Source organism: Megalops cyprinoides, chromosome 11 (assembly GCF_013368585.1).
Source record: "Megalops cyprinoides isolate fMegCyp1 chromosome 11, fMegCyp1.pri, whole genome shotgun sequence".
Lineage (NCBI taxonomy): Eukaryota > Metazoa > Chordata > Actinopteri > Elopiformes > Megalopidae > Megalops > Megalops cyprinoides.
The window spans coordinates 28,790,440-28,809,706 of record NC_050593.1 but is presented as its reverse complement, the minus strand read 5'-3'; positions in this window follow the sequence as shown (position 1 = coordinate 28,809,706).

The window sequence follows — 19,267 nt, the reverse complement described above, 5'->3', positions numbered from 1 at the left end:
TCTCTGCAGGTCTGCGCATCTGAATAAGTATATTTACTAAGCCTCTGCAGGTTTGAGGATGTTTCATGAAAACTGTTCATGAAATCTGACCATCAAGGACACTAATTGGATAGTAATTCTGTAAAAGGTCTGTACTGTTGGTTACATTATTATTTGAGCGTTTTTTTTTTTTTTTTTTTTTGTGGCTCATGTTGGCAAAAGTATTAAAAATGTAGTTGACTTTAGGTCATGGTTGAGTTACATATTTTTTGCCAGTTCATATATTGTATTGAAAACTTTTTCCCCAAACATATTCAATAATGGCCAAGCCAAGTGTGTCTGTAAGAGTGTTTTCAGAAAGGAATCCAATTGCTGTGCCCAGTGCACTCCCTGAAGGCCTCATAACACTGGTCCCTTTCGCTCTGGTTTTATTTTCCAGCTGCTGTCCCCCAAGCCTCTTTGTTATAAATTCTTAACGAGTGACCTATTTTTATTACTCCTTTCCGGCTGGCAAATTTGTGCTGGTATGGGCCTTTTGTAATAGGCCAATAGCTTACTGCTGGTACAAGACCACTAGACCAAGCTGTGGAGCGCACAAAGCGCTAAGTAAACTCAGTGACACGTGCACGAAAATGAGGGGGTGGGGGGTTTGGGGCGCGGGGGTGGTGCTGGGTGTTTCTGTCAGCAGTATTTCGGAGGTCTGCATCTGCCGATGGTCACACGAAGCACATTGTATTCACTCTGAAGCCGACTGCTGCCTGCCCTGTCCTGGCTGAATGTTGTGGGCGTTAATTTAGCCATGCTCCTGAAGCTAGTTATAGATCTGCTGACAAAAAGATGGAAGCTTTCTGTGCTTGGGAAGAGGCGTTAAACCGAGGCCCAGACTCAGTGAGGTTATTAAAGATCCAGTGGCATCTGGCCATGTGCTCAGCCCCCAGTTTAATCGCTTAAATATATCCCTCTCTCTTCACCTCAGTGGACGTGCAGTCAGATTTGTGGTGCAAAATGACTGCTTTACATCATTCATGGGTGCTACATTTCAGTATTGAATGAAGTGAGACACCATCCTTCACTGTAAGGCACTGAGATTCTTTAAAGATACTATGTAAATGTTGCTTTTATTATAGGGAGGCAGACTGCATTGGATGGAAAGGTGAGAGGTGCTGGTATTTTCCTCAGTCGTCTCAAAGCTGCATGCACCATGCTGTGGTGCAAATGGAAAAATCTGTAACCGTTCTTTTGCCTCGAACTAAAGGCTTATGCATAGTGGGGTATTCATTTCCAAACATAAAAACAGTGTAATAGTCTAATAAACAAGTTATTTATATTAAAATGCACAAATTAAATGACAAAGCAGTCAACTGCTGGTTTAATTAGACCACCTGCATAGAGACTGTGATGTCCTTCAGTACAACTCAAAACTATGAATGTGAAGCTGTTATGATGTTACAAATTTCAGGAAATTTGCTGAAATTTGTCCAGCAGCCGATAGTCAAATTTCAATAGTAATTTTTTTTTTTTTTTTACAGAGGAAGTAATTACACTTTAATACAGAGGAAATGTATATAATATTGTAAATGCTTCTATCATGTAATTCCTTTGTGAAGTTTGCAGAGTGGAATTATCCAAACAGTTCCGGGAATTGCTTGTTGCTTTTCTAGCTGTAGGGATTGCACACCCAGAGCTTTCTGTGAAGATGCAGTTCATGACTTTAGATTTGAAATTTGATTAATTAGACCACCTGCATGGTAATTAGACTGCAGATTCCCCGGCCTTTCATTACCGCCTGTTGAAGTTTCACCCATACGTGCTAGAGCGGTCCTGCCAATGCAATTCTGAGAAACCTGGAGCAGTCCTGCTTTAGACACTTAAACTGGTGGTTGCACTTCTTGGTATTCAGGATGGTGGGTACAAAAAGGGCCTTTGACAGCTGTGTCATATAGTACTACATGCAAAATATACCAAAGCAGTCATCACATACATAAAAATACATTTTAATCTTTATAGTGGTGCACAGAGCAAATAAAGACTTCACCAATAATGATTTGTGTTCCAGAAACAGAGGGGTCACGTTTATTTATCAAAAAATCTGACAAGTCTGCACCAACATTCTGATCCCCGGATGTACAAACAAATACACACCACGTACTCACCCACCAGCACCTCCAGCAGAGCAGAAGCACTTTGCTCTGAGTGTGCTGCGTTTAGCTTATCTCCAGCCCCGGTTAGTCACAAGTTTATTTTAGACGTGAGAAGTCTGTTGATGAGGGAATCACAGCCAGAGTCTCTGGGAAATCAATGAAAGTGTAAATTTGTTTGACTCATTGTCAGCAGCTCAGGATGTAGGTAATTAAAGCTTTAATTTCCCCACAGGGGGGGAGTGTCTAGCCCTGCCAATTCATCACAGGGCATTCGAAGCATGGTCTGAATATTAAACTACATGACTGATAGGAGGCGCTGTGTGGATATTAAACCTCATTGCCAATAGGAGGCGCTGTATGGATTTTACTCTGCCTTGCCAACAGAAGGAACTGTCTGGATATTAAACAAGAGGAGGCACCCTTTGCAATATTAGATTGCTTCACCATGCCACTATCCATCTCTCAAAGCTAGGTTACCTTAACTCAGTATCATACCATACATGTGATAAATGATTCTGTCACATTAATGTTGTGGCCATTATTTATTGCATATGATTTTATCCAGGGTTGAATTATGTTGCTTACATTTCACAAAACTATTCACCCAGTTGGACAGCTATACACTTACGTAATTCAGATTCATGCCTTGCTGTAAATTATAACAACAATAATTTACACAGGATTTGACACAGTAACTTTCTATTTATAATCCCACTTCCTAACCCATGATAATGCCAAATTATTGTTAGGGTGCTGCCAGGCAAAACTGAGTCTCCGGCAGTGAATGGTGTCTCACAAGCTATTGACTGCTGGACATTGTGACAAGTTTCCTAAAATTAAACAAAATGATGTAACATAATAACTACACAATGTAATAAATATATTACATTATGTAACATAATAACAACATAATGTTATAATGCTAATAACATACAACAGAGGCAAAATGACATCCTCAAAGGTAATTTCATGTCAATGTGCAGCTTTGCAACAAAGGAGTGCAACGTAGTCTTTACTGATTTCCAGTCATCGACACACTCAAAAACCGATGCATTGACTACAGTCTCGATAAACTTACTAGCTGACTGACTAATTGGTGTGCATCTAACAAGGACTCTATGTCAATGAGTGACTTTCACAAGGATAAAAGCAATCCATTAAAGTCTTATGTCAGCATGCAGCTTTCTCTAAGCCACTGTCGAGGGAAGGGTACCATTTACCCAAGTGTCTACTGTTGAAGTCACAGCATAAAGTGGAGTTGAATTACTAGTATTATTATTTATATTTTATTTGTTTTCATAATACAGGTCAGAACCTTTCAGAACCCCTAACACCATAATCCTCTATTATCTGTGAATACGTTGGAATTGTTTTAGCCAATCTGAAAACCCTTTTTAAAGAATTGTATGTTTTAAAGCATTTTCCATAATTTATGCAGTGAGACTGATGGCTGAGTTAGGGGAAACAGTGTAAATCCATTGTGTGAAACATGTACAAGTACATCACATGCAGGACAACCACAACAGCCACAAGAAGCGATTGTATTATACCACTAAGATCAAGTCCTTTTAGCCAATGAACTTTCTCAGTCACAGCCTCACAGAGTTGGAATATGATACCATTGCACATAAGAAATTACACCCATCACAATCGCACACAATTATCATTCCTTTCAAAATCACTTAGTCATGGCTCATTGACAATCAAATATGTGAGCGCAATACTAGGACTAAACCAAATGCATTAAAATGGTAATGTTAATTTGCTGTTACGCTGACATTTGTTTAGGCCCTATCTGTTAGTGCACTGTGCTTTTTGTAGTTGGTTGTACTTTTTGTGTCATAGATCTAACTACAGGTAGTCTTTACAATTTGTTTTTGCTTTTGATTTTCATTTGCTAATTGTGTGTCGGTCTCCCCTGTCTGATATGTCCTGCTGCTTGGTATATGCTGCTACCGTCTTGTGGCTTCCCATGTGCCTTTTTCGCTTTTCTTTCTAACATTTGTGGCGCACTGGCTGTTCATGTTCCTTGTCATTTCACATTCCATATTTGACATCAGTTTTTGCTTGTAATGTCTTTTAAATTAACTACCCACCCAGGAACTGCAGATAAAGACTATACTTTTTTAATTCTGGCACATTAACAGAAATGTTGGTTAATATCCATTGTCCCTGTCAAATAAACCCAGAAAAAAGTAAGTGAAGAAACGCTTTCAACCGGGCCCCTCAGGACAGAGGGTCCTGTTTGTCTCTGACAGTGATGACAGGCAGGTGGGCTCAGCTTGGTTTTGCATAGAATCCATCCCAACTCTGGAAATATATGCCAATACTTGAACAACATTACCCATTACCATTTCATTTACCCTTTCTCTACTTTTAGTAAACATCCAAGGATTTTCCTGTATAGCGCTATGAAGTAAATTGTGTTGTAATGCTTGCATATGTTGCTTAAAAACATAAATCTGAACTGTTCAAATTCCTTATTGAATGCAGTTCCCATGATTAAAAGAAATTAAAAGAAATTCTGCAGTGTGATCCCATTCAAGGATCTTCTGGAGATGTTTTCTTTTTAATGAATAGCGTATTATATATTTTGTGGAGCAGTGGATTTTGTCAGTATCCATCCTTAGACTGTCTATGGTGGATTGTCATGCCAATGAGTTTTATATCGACATTTCACAGTGAAAACAGAGCCTGAAGTCAAGACAAATCTGCTGCATTGATGTGACCTTTGAATACCTGCTGTCCTGGGTGACCTGTTGGTAGTCCACCCTTATTGGTATTATCCAATCACAAGGTAAATGTCAATCCCTGTGAGGAGCAGTTTTGACAGCTTGACATAAAGATAATAAATTTGTTATATGTAAGTTATAACTAATGCAGTTTTTTTTGGCTTGATGAAGCTCACATACAGCTAACTATATATTATGAGTACATTTTAATTTGGGATCATCACTCAACATCTTTTTTGGGATTGACATGTGATTCTTGTATGGCTGACAACATAACTATCATGCAGCTACTTGCATACAATGTGGAGAACCTAACGATCCACAAGCTTTCTGCCTTCACTCTTTGTCACATTCTTATCAAAGCCAGAGAAGAATTGCACTGTTTCCTGTTGTCCTAACAGGCACGTTGCAGCCACCTGCTGCTTTAGTTTGGAAGTACACACACAGACATGTCAAGACTGCAGTGCACACTATGCTACTTATTATAACAAGGAACTATCGGCTGAGTCTGTCATTTCAAAAGAGCTCCAGTGACAGTTAGTAGGTTAATATGTTATATTAAAATTGTGTATTTCACATTTGTCTGAGATAATGGTCTCTGAATGTATTGCCCTGGCAGTCTCACCCTAGCAGGGCTTCTATCAAAATTCAGAAAACCTTTGTTGGTAGAATTATATACTCTAGCTAGGATCAATGCTGATATGCTATCCCTGTTCGTATTGTTATGCCTGTAAGAATGGTAATTAACCTGAACTGCCTCAGGACAAAAATATTTATAAATATTCAAAATATAAGTTATGCACAATGTATGTTTTCCTGGATAAGGGTATGTCTAAACAAATCAATAATTTGGACAGCAGAAGTCATTCTACTATATAAAGAGGATCAGGGCCATTTCAGCAGAAAATGAAAGGTTTCCCTTCCATGCTGGCACTGGGCGATTAGAGATTGCCAGGCATCTGAATGCCTAATATTTTATGTCAGCTGCACAGTGCTTGGCAGTGTAACTTGGCAGGAAATGTTTTGTTCACTATACTGTTCCCATTAATGCAGAGAAATTCCTGCTTTAACCATTTCATGTTATTGTTGCTGTCATTGGAGCAACACAAGTTGTTCAGCAGGCCCTCATGTTTTCTGAATAAGGGCGTTGTGACATAGGATGGCTTTGAGACATACAAATCACTTAAAATGTTAAGAATTCAACATTTTTTTTTCAACTGCAGTAATGAATTGGATCCAATAAGAGTAAAGAGGAACTCCAATACACTGGAACCAATATGCTGGTGAAAAGTTATAACGTATACTATTCAATAGGCACATGCATGACTAGACAGACATAAAAATGAAGTTTAAAAATAATGACCTAATAAATTTGCCTAAAGACCCATTTGAAAGGACATGTTTTAAATCCAGGCAAGAACAGTAAAGGATATCAGAACACAGCCTCTGCTTAGGTAAGGAAAATCACCAAATCACTATGAGCTTGACTGAAGGTGGCCCATCAGTAAGAAAATCCCTAGGATAACTCCAGCATAAATCATAATCATAACTGGTCATGGGCTTCAAGTACAGTTTTAAAAAAAGTCATCAGATGTACTTCAGTGAACTTAGTGACAGATCCGAACGGGATGAGCCCAGGTGCTTTCTGGGGTGGTGAGTGTTCAAAGTGCTTTATTTGCAGATCACTTCCCTGTTACACACCTGACTGATGCTAATGAACTTGGCGATGTCAAGGTGAGAGCAGAGGGCACTGCTGCATTGTTTGAGCAAGACCAACCTTGTGTGACAGATCACTATCTGCATTATGACAGCACCATAATAAAATAATAATAATAATAATAATAATAATAATAATAATAGTGACAATCATTGCAAAGAACACAAACAGCAAATGTGTGGTTTTACAGTGATGGTGCGGAAGTCTGAACAGTGACAATCGCCTGCATGACCTCTATTTGCAAAGTATTTCCAGCGATGAAGAGCCTCAGAGGGCAGTGCTGCCTGCTGCAGCGGTGTTCCTTTATGCGCCACAGCGGGCGGTCCTTCCCCGCTGCAGTATCTCATTAACTGGCATTTGACCAGAGCAACAGACGTCATGAGCAGCAGACGATTGAAAGCCGCTGGCGGGCGCAAGGCAGGGTAACAACATCTGCAGCGGGAAGCCGCCTCTGAGCCACACCGAGGAAACAACAGCTGCAGGAAAAGGTCTCTAACCCAGACTGGTGCTGAAGTCCTCTGTTTGTGCTGTATCCACATGGGCTGCGCTGCGATCCACCTGTGGATTTCTTTTGCGCACACAGGACAAGATTCTGTTTTGTTCTTTTTGTTTCTTTTGATTGCCTTTGAATGAGGGGGTTGGACAGTAACCTCAAAAGATTAGTTTTCTTGTGAAAGTATTTTTCATTGTTTTTGATTTTTTTATTTTTTTTTTACTAAAGTGTGCTAATACATTTGAAGGTTTTCGTATTCCTCAAAAAATATGTATTTAACAAGAAAATGGTTGTCTTTGAAACTTGCTGCTGTCTAAACTTCTCTTTTAGCACTTCTTTACAGGACCAGAAACTTCATTTAAAAGAAAGAAGGTCTACTTGAAGCGTTGACATTTTGTATGATTCATGTATGCATTTATTTGAATGTTTACTGTCTACTAGTAATACAGATAGACAGGAGGTTCAGTATATCTGAATTTTACCTCACAGGAAGTCAATATGAGTCGTCCAAAATACCATTGTCCTTATTTGCTGCTATGGTTTTTACTCACTATTTTCATATAGTTTTAGGAAACAAGTATTAATAAAAAAGTTTGCAAGTTTCTGGTGTTACAATCAAGCTGTTTCCTGAATATTTTTTGAGATTTTCTGTGACTGTGTAGGGCTTCACTTAAAAGGCCAATTAAAATTTTGTGATTGAGAACAGTTTAAAAATGGCATGAAAGTATTGTTCAAAAACTGTGAGAAAATTAATGCAGTTGCATAAACAGAATTGTAGAGGAGGGGTTATTCAGATTACATATGAATAACATAAGCAATAAATGAGCAATCACCCTTGGTATTTGTGTCCAAAATAATATATAATGAATAATATGTAGATATTAGAGAGTAAAGGCAATGCTATTAGGTAAATATACATGAAGTAAATGTTACTAAAACACCAGGGAACCTAATGAGAAGTAAATTTGACTTCAAAACACCAGAAGTGTACATAAAGAGGAGTAAAAAGCATATAACAATGAGAGCATTCAAGAGGTCTTCAGACTGGTTTGTTGATATTTGAATTCATTATTTAATGTTCATTCATTTTTTTAATAATGGAGTACCTTTCAATAATTGAAGACCTTTTAATAAAGGTATCTACTAAGTGATACTCCTACTGCTACTAATGATAAGTTTGTGATTGTAAATCATTCACAGTGTACTAAATGTTGTGACATATGCTAATAAAACTGGTGCTAAATGAAAGCTGAGTTCAGTTCCATTGGCAACCTGCAGGATTAATTAAACCTGACAGGCCATTGAGCCATGCAATCCTTACCCTTTGGTTTGTACAAAACTCATTAAGAAACAAATTAGGATTTTATTAACTGCAATTAACCTTGTTGACTTCAGCATTATTGCCCATACTTTAATTAAAAAGGAGTCACAGACTGAGTACTGTATTGCATATCCAATATTCTACTTGAGAGGAGTATGATACATATTTTAGTCAGTATGCTGAAGCCATTTGAGAGCACAGGATGGAAAAAATTCTGTTATTCTATTATATACAGATGATGATGCTGTGATAGTCATTCTGTGCACAGGCATGCTCTGGGTCAAGTCATTAAAATAAGAACGTATACAAGTATTGTGACAAGAATGGGCCTTTCAGCTCATCTTGAGTAATTGCTAATTATCTAGAATGAATCTACAGTATTACTGTCTCCAGGTCAATCTTAAAGGACCCCACAGTCCCTGACTGCACAATGAATTGCAGCAAAGTACTTCCTATTCAACTTCTGTTATTTTCACCTGTGTGCTCCAGTTCTGTTCACAAAAAATCACTCAATGGTCTGGGAGTGTCTGGGAGTTGCTCTGTTGGTCATTCAGCTTGAAAGAATTCACGTGTGTTCTGTTGTACTGGAAGTCGCTCTGGATAAGCATGTCTGTTAAATACCAATAATGTAATGTAATGTAATGAAAGGAACTATAGCTTACCTATTTGACTAAAACAAGAACAGTGATTTTTAAATACAATATTTAAACTAGTGTTACAGTTTTGTTGAGTATTTTAAAACAGCCTACATTAATAGGAGTTGTAGAAAATGAAAGTGAGTTTGGTGTGCTCACAATGAGCTGTGTGAATAAATTTGTCTGTTAAACAAATAACAGAGCTCTCACCTCACCTCTGTGCCCTGGCTTGTAATCTTCCTCCCCTATACCCATCTGAGCCAAATTAAGGTCATTTCCCACTCATTGATGGCATCTCCCCAGCCACACTGAGGCACTGTGCCACCCAGCTCTCACCAGTGTTCTCACTCATTTTCAATCAGTCCATCTCTGAATGCCATGTACCACCCTGTTTCAAAGCAGCCACCATCGCTCCAGTTCCAAAGAAGGACAGAATTACGTGCCTGAATGACTACAAACCCGTTGCCCTGATCTCTGTAGTCATGAAGTGCTTCGAAAAACTCATCCTGTCCTTCCTCAAACCAATCACAGATCCCCTTCTGCACCCTCTAGAGTTGGCCTACAGTGCCAACTGCTCCATGATACTGGACATAGGACTGCTAGTAGGATATTGGTGGACCCATCACACCCAGCTCACTGCCTCTTCAGAAAACTCCCATCTGGCCGCAGGCTCTACTCCATCAGGACCAGGACCACCAGACACCTGAACAGTTTTTTCTCTAAGGCCATCACTCTCCTCAACAACTCATCCTAGCTCCCACCTCATCTCCCACCATGCATTGTCGCCAATGCCCCCCCTCACATACACACACACACACACACACACACACACATATGCACACACGCGCATGCACTTCACACGCACACAACTTATGGGACATTGTATGGGACTGTGCAATATGTAGCATAGTGTAGCATACATTATTACTCTTTAATCTGTGCAAATATTCTTAACCTGTACAAATATTCTTTACTTCATTTGTATATATATCCTTATTTACGGTTATTTAATTTAATTATGTTTCTCATTTTTTACTCTACTCTTCTATTTGCTCTATTTGCTTAATACTAGTGTGGTCTTCTTATTCTGATATCTTTTTGTTCACTGCGCTGTATCACCAAGTCAAATTCCTGTGTACATTGTACATTTGGCGAATAAAGCGATTCTGATTCTGATTCTGATTGGTGGCCAGGGCTTGATGTCCAGCCCTCATTAATTACCATTATTCAGAGAGTCTGGCTGTCCATTCTCATCCCCATCAACATGTCCTCAGACTGGGAGGACAGGGCCTGCTTTGTCCAAAGGAAACAAGTCCCAGAGCTACTTTTCATTGTTGCACCCCGAATCCGTCCCAGTGTGCGAGAGGCTTTGGTGTCGGCCTGTCGTGGGTGCTGTCTGCCCTCCCTCTTCCCCAGCAAACATTCCAGGCATGAACCTCTCCGAAAATCAGTCTCACACTGGGCCCTGAATATGCAGCTGGCAGCTAAGCCGAGAACCAAAAGCTTAGCTTGGCAAGCAGCTGAGCTGATTCTTAATAAGTAGCTTCCTACAGCTGAGACATGGGCTTCTGTGCCCTCTCCTGTGACATCTTAAACAGGGAGCGCTGTGGAGAAGTAGTTGAGGAGCTGGACTCAGAACCCAATGAAAGCAGATGGAGCACTGTTTTTGATCCCTTAAGAAATGCGCCTGAGTTCAACATATTAATAATTTGCAATGTGCAAATGTAACATATGTAAGTCATCACTAATAAATAAATAAATAAACATACATGTGGCACACATCCCACATGTTCTTTCTTGTACATGCATTCAAACACATATGTCACACTAAAAGAAAATGTTAGTAATGATCATTATATAGGGCTCAAATAGTGTTATGTTTACACTCACTGGTCTGGGACTGTTGCTCGTTTAAACTGAATGGATACACTTATGTTCTATTGTGATGGACGTTGCTGTGGATAAGATCATCTGCTGAATGCATGTAATGTGTGTGTGTGTGTGTTTTCTTCTGCTTTCCATTTACAGATTTTAAATCATCAAATTCCCCTAACCCCCCCCAACAAAATAATGATACAAAACAAAACAAGATATCTCAGATGAATAGGCTTAACTTCAGAACTGAAAGGTTGAACTGTATTTCATGTTACATTAATTGGTGCTCACTGGTTTTCAGGGAGCTGATGTCAATCTCTTTATCATGAGGACCCCCCTGTGAATGCTGAAAGCTGTGATGAACGCTGCTCTGTGCAGTTTGGCAGAGCTCCATATTTCCTCTCTCTGCAGGGCAACAATGTGCATCATTGATAGAATGAGCTCACCGTCTGAATCCCTTTGGTTTTACACCATTTCATACGGCTCATTCAGAGGACGGGACAGATCAAATCCGAGTTATACAGAGCAACTGCCTGATGCCAGTGAATATCAGTGTTGTCTTTTAGATGTAAAAAATGAAGACTTGTTACCTGACCTACACAGTTTTCCCCAAATTCATGAGACTGGACAGCAAATAAATGATGTACTTCTATTCCTTGTTTTTCTCTCTCCCTGATCGCATGACCCTCTCATGTGAGGCATTTTGAGGAAAGTGTATGTTTCTACTCCAGAAGGATAGGTTGTCCCCCTTTATCTCTGACTCATTTTTAGATCTGAAAAACACAGATGCTGTGGGTAGCAGTGTTTTGTGGCTGTTGGAGAATTGGACTTCTTGTAACCAAAAGATTATAGGTTTGGTTGCAAGGCCTGCTGTGCCCTCGAGTGACATTCCTTTCTTAAATTCCTTCTAATATTTCAAGCTGTGCAGTTGGATAGCAATTAAAAATATAAGCCAAGTGAGGTGTCTTGGATAAGGCTGTTTGTGGAGCAATTAGATAACAATGTGTGTGTGGGTTGAATGTTCTAAGACAACACCTGGAATCTGTACTCTTCTGTGTAGTATTTAGCTTTTTGCATTTTACAAATACCTTTGAAATCTTTTTCATGTGAAGTTCAGTGGTTGAAGAGATAAAAAAAAAAAGAAATAATCCTCAATAAGACATTCTAAGACATGAATTTGCATACAACAAAAAATTCCCATTTAAAAATTGTATTTCATCATGTGCACCTTTTTTTTAATCCAAACATACAACACAGGTGTAGTTCCAGCTAATGTGATCAAAATCTAAAAACTGTGGTGCTTGTCCTTAACTTTCAGTAATTCAATCAAGTGTCACACTTTTTCTGACTCTCCAGTGGCTGATAGTTTGTGTAACCTATAACTGTTAATAGTGAAACATTATGAATTAACTATGCTTTCTGGCTTCTTCTTTGTCTTTCTTTGGTGTGAATGCAGATGTGTTACACCCTCTGGAAAATAACACATCCTCACAGCTGATAGCATTCGTTAACAATTACCACTTTTTTGCTAAAATGAGTTAATTTGTTAGATAATAACTGTGGCAGAATTTATTTTCCTTTCCCCTGTCTTTCTTTTTTCCTTTCCTTTCCTAGCTGGTTATTTTGAATCCCCAAGAATCCCAAGCATGTGGACCATCTTTCACAGCTCCAAAAATGTCCTGACAAAGAAGGGGAGCTCACCTTACCTGCTATCAATGTCTTCTCAGATCATTGCACCTGCACGATGCAACGCTACACCGCAACACTCAGGTCTTCATAGTTGTGTGACAGAAAATTTCCTCTGGTCTGATATGCAGAATGCTGGTCTGACAAGGCACAGTATTGCCCCCTTGGGTCTGAAAATATCTGCAGATGTGGGAGTGTTTGAAGCTGGTTACTGTTGCCTTAAAGAGAATGGCGTATGTGGAAGTTGTTCACTGTAGCTCCTATTGGCTTAATAATTGATATCTAACTCTTCACTTGCACTCCAGTAAGCAGAATTTGCAAATTCAGTGCAATATACAGCATGACTACATAGTCCTTGATTTTTTTTTTTTTAAACGCTGTTACATATTGTTTTTTTTTAATGTGTGTATTGACTTGTGTGTATGTGTTTGCATTGACTTATATTGTGTGTTCAGATAAAATGAATATACTTATCATGATTTGCTTAGCAGGGTATCTCAAACTGCTGACATTTCAGATATTATCCCTTCATACAGCAGTGCACTTACTGACGGAATTCAGATGAAGTACTTCGATCAAGGGTTCAACAACTTACTAGTGAGCTAAACCTGAAAAATTTTATTTCCAAGACTATTCACTTAACCATACTGATACTGAATCACTACTTCACAGCATGGAGCTAAAAACTGAATAAGGTTTATATTGTTTTGCTTCTCTGTTCATACTATTGTAAAAGGCAAAGATAGAGCTTCACTAATTTGATTAGACAATCTTCTGGTGTAGTGATAAAGCTCTTCATCACCCACATTTTTAGACAGTCTTTGAAAAGAGAAAATAGAAACAAACACAATCATGGATAGTACAGTGATTCATCTTCAGAAGCCTGTTGCACATTGCTATCACCATTCTGCCCATTTAACTATGCCTGCAGTCAGCCCTTACAACATCAGACTGGGCCTACTTATATATTCATTATGCTATATTGTGATTATTTGTTTCTGTACAAATCACCAGAATACACATTTTACATGGTTTTACAAGGTTTTACATACATGCCTGAAAGGTTTTACAATACTACACAGCAACATGTTATTGACTCAGAGGGAGATTCAGTATAGTCTGCCCAGCAGACAGACATGTATTATAGGATACTTCTCTGTCTAGAAAGAATCACCATATTTCATACTGGGGTACCACATCATACTTTTCAGCCTTAGGATATTGCTTAACCATGGTAGGATAGTGAGGCATGTGTAACTGGCAGGACAATAACCAGACACTGCAGATAACATACAAATGTTAGTGTGGAGGACTGAATGCAGACCATATGATTACTTCCAGACAGAGCTGTCTGAATGCATGGGGTTAGCAGGGTAGGCTAGCTTCAGGAAACACATTCATACAACGTTGAGAGTATCCACTTGAAAAACACCTATTTGAAATCAGACCTAAAATAAATGGTACATGAGAAATAAATAAAGGAATCAATTGCTTCCTGAGATCATTTTGGCAGCGGTCTGGACCTCCCTGTTGCCTTGGGAATACAATTATAAGCTGCAAATCCTTAGAACAGGCAGTTTAATATGATTAGATATATATAACATATATAAGACATACATAACAATAGTGAAAATATGGTAATACTGCAGTGCGCTCTAAATGTATACCTGCTGTTGTTTTGTGGTACTGGCATCAACTGCCATAGAGAAAGCCAGCATCTGGGGAAGTCAATGCTTCCTTGAGACAAACAGCAGTCACTATTTACTTACACATTCCTGTATAATCCATTGGCATTTTCAGTTGTGGGAGACTCTCACACTTGTTTGACAATCCTGAGACAATCACTTGATGAAACAGCTTAAATATTTGTGTTCACCAATGTACATCTCATGAGAAATGTGATGTGAAAGCTTAGCAGGAAAGTATTTTTCCATTACTATTGCTAACCTTACAAGATGAATACGTATAATGTAAACATGGGTTGTGAATAAAAACAATCTGTATGCCTTACTATAAAGTGATGCATGTGAAGTCTGTGAGAGTTGGATTTTTGTTTGTGAGAAGGTAAATGTTTGGCAGTGATTTCACTGGGACTATAATCTGTGAAAAGGAAGACAGGTGGTGGGTCAAATTATATGGGCTATAACTGGAGCTGAACACATGTCCATGACTTTGACGTTGTAGATTCAGAAAGGTCAGATGACAAACTGACACCACTAGATTTATTTTGCTGAGATAAAATAATTGTAATTTTTACACTGAGAATTCCTGAGATTTTTTTTTTTTTACAGTTCAGCATTTTTCTGATGCCCCTTAAAATTTGCAGTGTAATACGAACTTAACTGCTGTAAAAATTAGACCATCAAAAATACTTCACAGTCTTTCTTATTATTGCAGCCAATGTTCTATAAGTGCTATAACCAACCTCAATGGAGTCAATAAAAAAATGTTTTCTAAGCAATCTAAAAAATATGCTTGAGAAAGTGTTAAATGTAGAGGTGTCAAGGGTTTTAGGTTATCTGCATGTATTTCCAGAAATATTAATCATGGGTGAAAGAGGGACATTAGTATTTTACACTATGGGAAATTGGAATTGCAATTAAACTTTGATATGATGATTGCATGTTCCTAAATGCTTTCATGACTATTTCACAGTAAAGATATGTCACAAATTGAAGGAAACTGAAGAACTGCTTGCTGCAACTGATGTGTTAACATAATGAAACAATGCTGCTTCATACATTCTCCACTATGAATAATCAGAAATCACCAGTGAGAACTGTTACATCAAGCTTATAAAGGCACTCAAATTTATCTCACCCATACCCCATTACATTACTCTGAATTCAAAAGGAATTTAACATTTAACCCTGGCAAACTCTGACAAGTGTGGTTCTTAGTTTAACTAAAACCAACCTTCAGATTTCTGCCTTAAAGAGACAGGAAGCTCGCGAAACCTGTTTCACTTTCATTGACTTGCTGATTTATGTGCTAGCAGAAACTCTCAATTGCAACTTTCCATTTTTCAGCCTTGCACATTCTTTGACCCAGTTATACAGCTGGATTCAGGTGAAGAACCACCCAGAAGGGTTCAACAGATATGTCCTATCTGGGAATCACATCTATCCCCTTACAGGAACCAGGGGCGAAACATACCGTAAAAGATGCTGGCCAACCTCTGCACATACTATCACAATGGGCACTGGATAACCCCAGCAAGGAGCGGGGGAGGCAGTTTGCTGGGTTAAATCAAGAAGGTTGCATTCAAATACACATGCACAGATCTGAAACAAGACAAATTTATAAAATGCATTTATAAAATTCATTTAAAAAACAGCAAACAGACAAACAAAAAAACACTTGTATACTGCCTTTTTGTAGCTGGTATCCAGACAACAATACCTCTGTTGTGTTCACAGCTATAATCGACTAAAGCTGTGATGTACATTGAACACTGTCACCACTAAGTTTTCATGTGTCTATTATTTGGCTCTACAGCTGCTTACTTCCTTTAGTAGGATTGTGTTAAAACCTGTTATCAGTCTCACTTCGTAGTCGCCTTTGTGCATGACTGGGAGCAGGTTTTGAAAGGCCACAGTCATCAAACAGTGTGTTAGTGAGGACTTAGACCTGGGCTTTACAGCTGGTTAATGTTATCTGTCTGAACATGTGCCTGCAAGCAGCTGTGGACTTTAAAAAAAATCATTCCTCTTCCCTCACATTTTGTAAGTCTTCAAAAATGCCAAAAGCCCAAACCGTGACAAGAAATCATTATTTATTTCCACAGTGACTTACAAAGCTCACATTTTACATATAATACATTTATTCAGTTGGATATTTTTTGTGGCAACTCAGAGATTAACGACTTTAATTGTTGCGCGTCACAAGATTTAAAATTAGATTTAACTGCTGTCACCCCAGGTAGGAGTGAAACATCCATCTGCTTAATTCACAGGATTGTTTAAATGTTCAGACACAACCATGTACTTCTTTTTAAATTGTCTGCCACTCTGATTAAATGGCTTCTTTCCTCACTTTACAGTCCTAGACAGATCCCTGTCTGTTTCTACTTATGGTGTCTGCTCTTTGACATTCTTGCAGATTTTCACCATTCTGTCTGCTTCTATCCCTCACTAATTAGGCCTTGCGCTCGATCTTGTTAGTGATAGAAGCAATTTAGAGGTGCTTTGCCATCTCACGCAATTAGCCAAGGAACAAGGACTGCCACTGTCTCCCGTGGCTCTGGAATCACTGGGTTCCTGGCTGATTGGTCAGTTGGAGGCGTTTCCCAGAAAAATTGTACAGCGACGCCGGTTATGAAAGTTTAAAAGGCCCAATATGCTTTTCATATTAGACTTGTCCAGAAATTCACCTTCACAGTTTATGGTTGAAGAGATACGCAGCAAATTAATTTAGCTTGGGTAGTTCAGTTTACACGCACGCACACACACACGCAGAGAGATGTAGGACCCTCTTATGTTGCTATGGCCTCTGCACATCCACCCATCACAGCAGGCAGGCACGTGGGCTCACAGTCCAGCCTTGTGTCAGAACTCAGGCAGGGACTCAAGCGCAGACAGAGGAGATGGATGCCAAAAACAGGTTTATTAATCCAAACGGGTAATCCACAAGGCAAAGTCAGGGCAGGCAGAGTCAAAAACCGGGCAGACACGGCGACCAAAACCACAGGGCAAGAACGAGGAACGAAGTCAGGAAACACAGGCAAAGAAACAGAACCGGCAGGCAGAACCGACGCAACACGAGCAGGACTTAATAGGACAAGGCTGACGAGGAGACGGGATGCAGGTGTGCAGGCAGGCAGGTGCAATCAGTCAGGTAATCTGGTGGGCGGTGACAGGGTGGAGAGCAGGGCAGGGCTGAAACACAGGGAAAAACAAAAGCACATGGACAGGGAAAAGAAAACAACCGGCTAAGACGCCGCAGTCATGACACCTTGATATCTTAAAACCTGGTGGTCAGACAATAGGACCAGAATGGCAGTATCCTTCTTTCCCTCCTGTCATGTGTTCTGTCTTAGTTAACAGATTCATAGTGCTCTGCATCACTACAGAGGTGCCAAAAATCAACAAAGGGCTTTTGTAAGGCATTTTAAATGCCAATATGCCAAGTGACAGTACAAAAGCTTGTGTGTGTGCGTGTGTGTGCGTGTGTGTGCGTGTGTGTGTGTGTGTGTGTGTGTGTGTGTGTGTGTGTGTGTGTGTGTGTGTGTGTGTGTGTGTGTGTCAGGATAAAGCCATACATCCAAGTCTAGGGTCAAATATGGCACATTCCTTCTATCAAGGCATAGATAAATTTAACTGATCAGGCAAAAAAATAAGATGACTGGAATCAATGCCCAGCACATTTTTTCCTTTTATAGGATGTTATTTTGGAATCATTAGTTGTTCATTAGGCTCATCTAAGCATGGTAACCTCTGCAGCTCTGCAGGAATGATAAGGTAAATGCAATCCTCTGATACATTTCCATACAGCCAACATCTTATTTTCACACCACAAGCCCCACAGTGCACCACAATGAAGTCAGTGCCAATTGGAGGATAGGCGCAACACTGTATCATCACTAATGTCAGCAACTTGCACGCACCTGAAAAGCTATAGGGTACCGGACAGCAGTGAGAATAGAAAACCCTGTCGATGTACCCATACCTACCCAAGTGGAACATGACCACTTTGTTTTACCACTATGGGATTTCAGTCATTTTAAGCTGAAGAGATGGCTGAGATCAAACCTGGGCTGCAGGACCCATCCTGTATTTGAGACGAGTGCCTTGCTGAGTGAGCCGCTCTGGAGCTCTTTAAGACACCTGATTGCTTCCACCAACTTCCCCATGGCCAATCACCGGTGGGAACATGTACAAATGGGTTTTCAAAATTGTTGTTCTCAAAAGCATCTGCATTGGTCCTAACCTATTATTCATAATTACAGCACTGATAGTGTATCTTTCTGAGTCGAAGGGCATATCTCTTTGTTTGGGTCTGCCTCCCTATGTCCTGCTTCCTTTCTCCAGTAAAATATACCCTTTCTCCCTTTTCATTTTCAGTGAAATCTGCTTGTGCTAATGTGAGCATTGTGCAGGGCTGCTATTCAGTTTCCCCTGATAATCCACTACACCTTTGTGCTGGAGCTATAATAGCAGTGTATGGCCTACAGCCCTTTGTAAGCTCTGCTGCCTGTACAAATTGTAGGTGTGCTCGTTCCTATTAGCGCACTAGAATGTCCAATGCCAATTTCCTTGTAGTATCGAGTGGCCATGTCATGTAGTAGTTACGGAACTTGTTGCCGGGGTGTTGGAGGTTCAGATCAAGTTCAGGTTCAGTTCTTGATTTGGCACCATCAGGATTAAAGCTGTCTGGTAGATATCCAGTGGTGTTTATGAATGCTATGTAAAAATGTAAGCTTACTGAGAAGGAGCAGGTACTGGTGGTTGTAGCCAAGACAATAGGCAACAGAATCAATGTGTCTGTTGTTAAAAGTGATATCTCTCATTAGATGAATCCATACAATAGGATTAATATGACTGGAAAGCACACATAAAATGGATTCTGAATTTTAATATCTTACCAACCAAAACAAACGGGGTATTTATTCACATATTATTTTAGATTGATTTAAATCACATCAGATGTGAAATAGCTGGGATCATATTTGAAACTTCCCAAGGCCTAA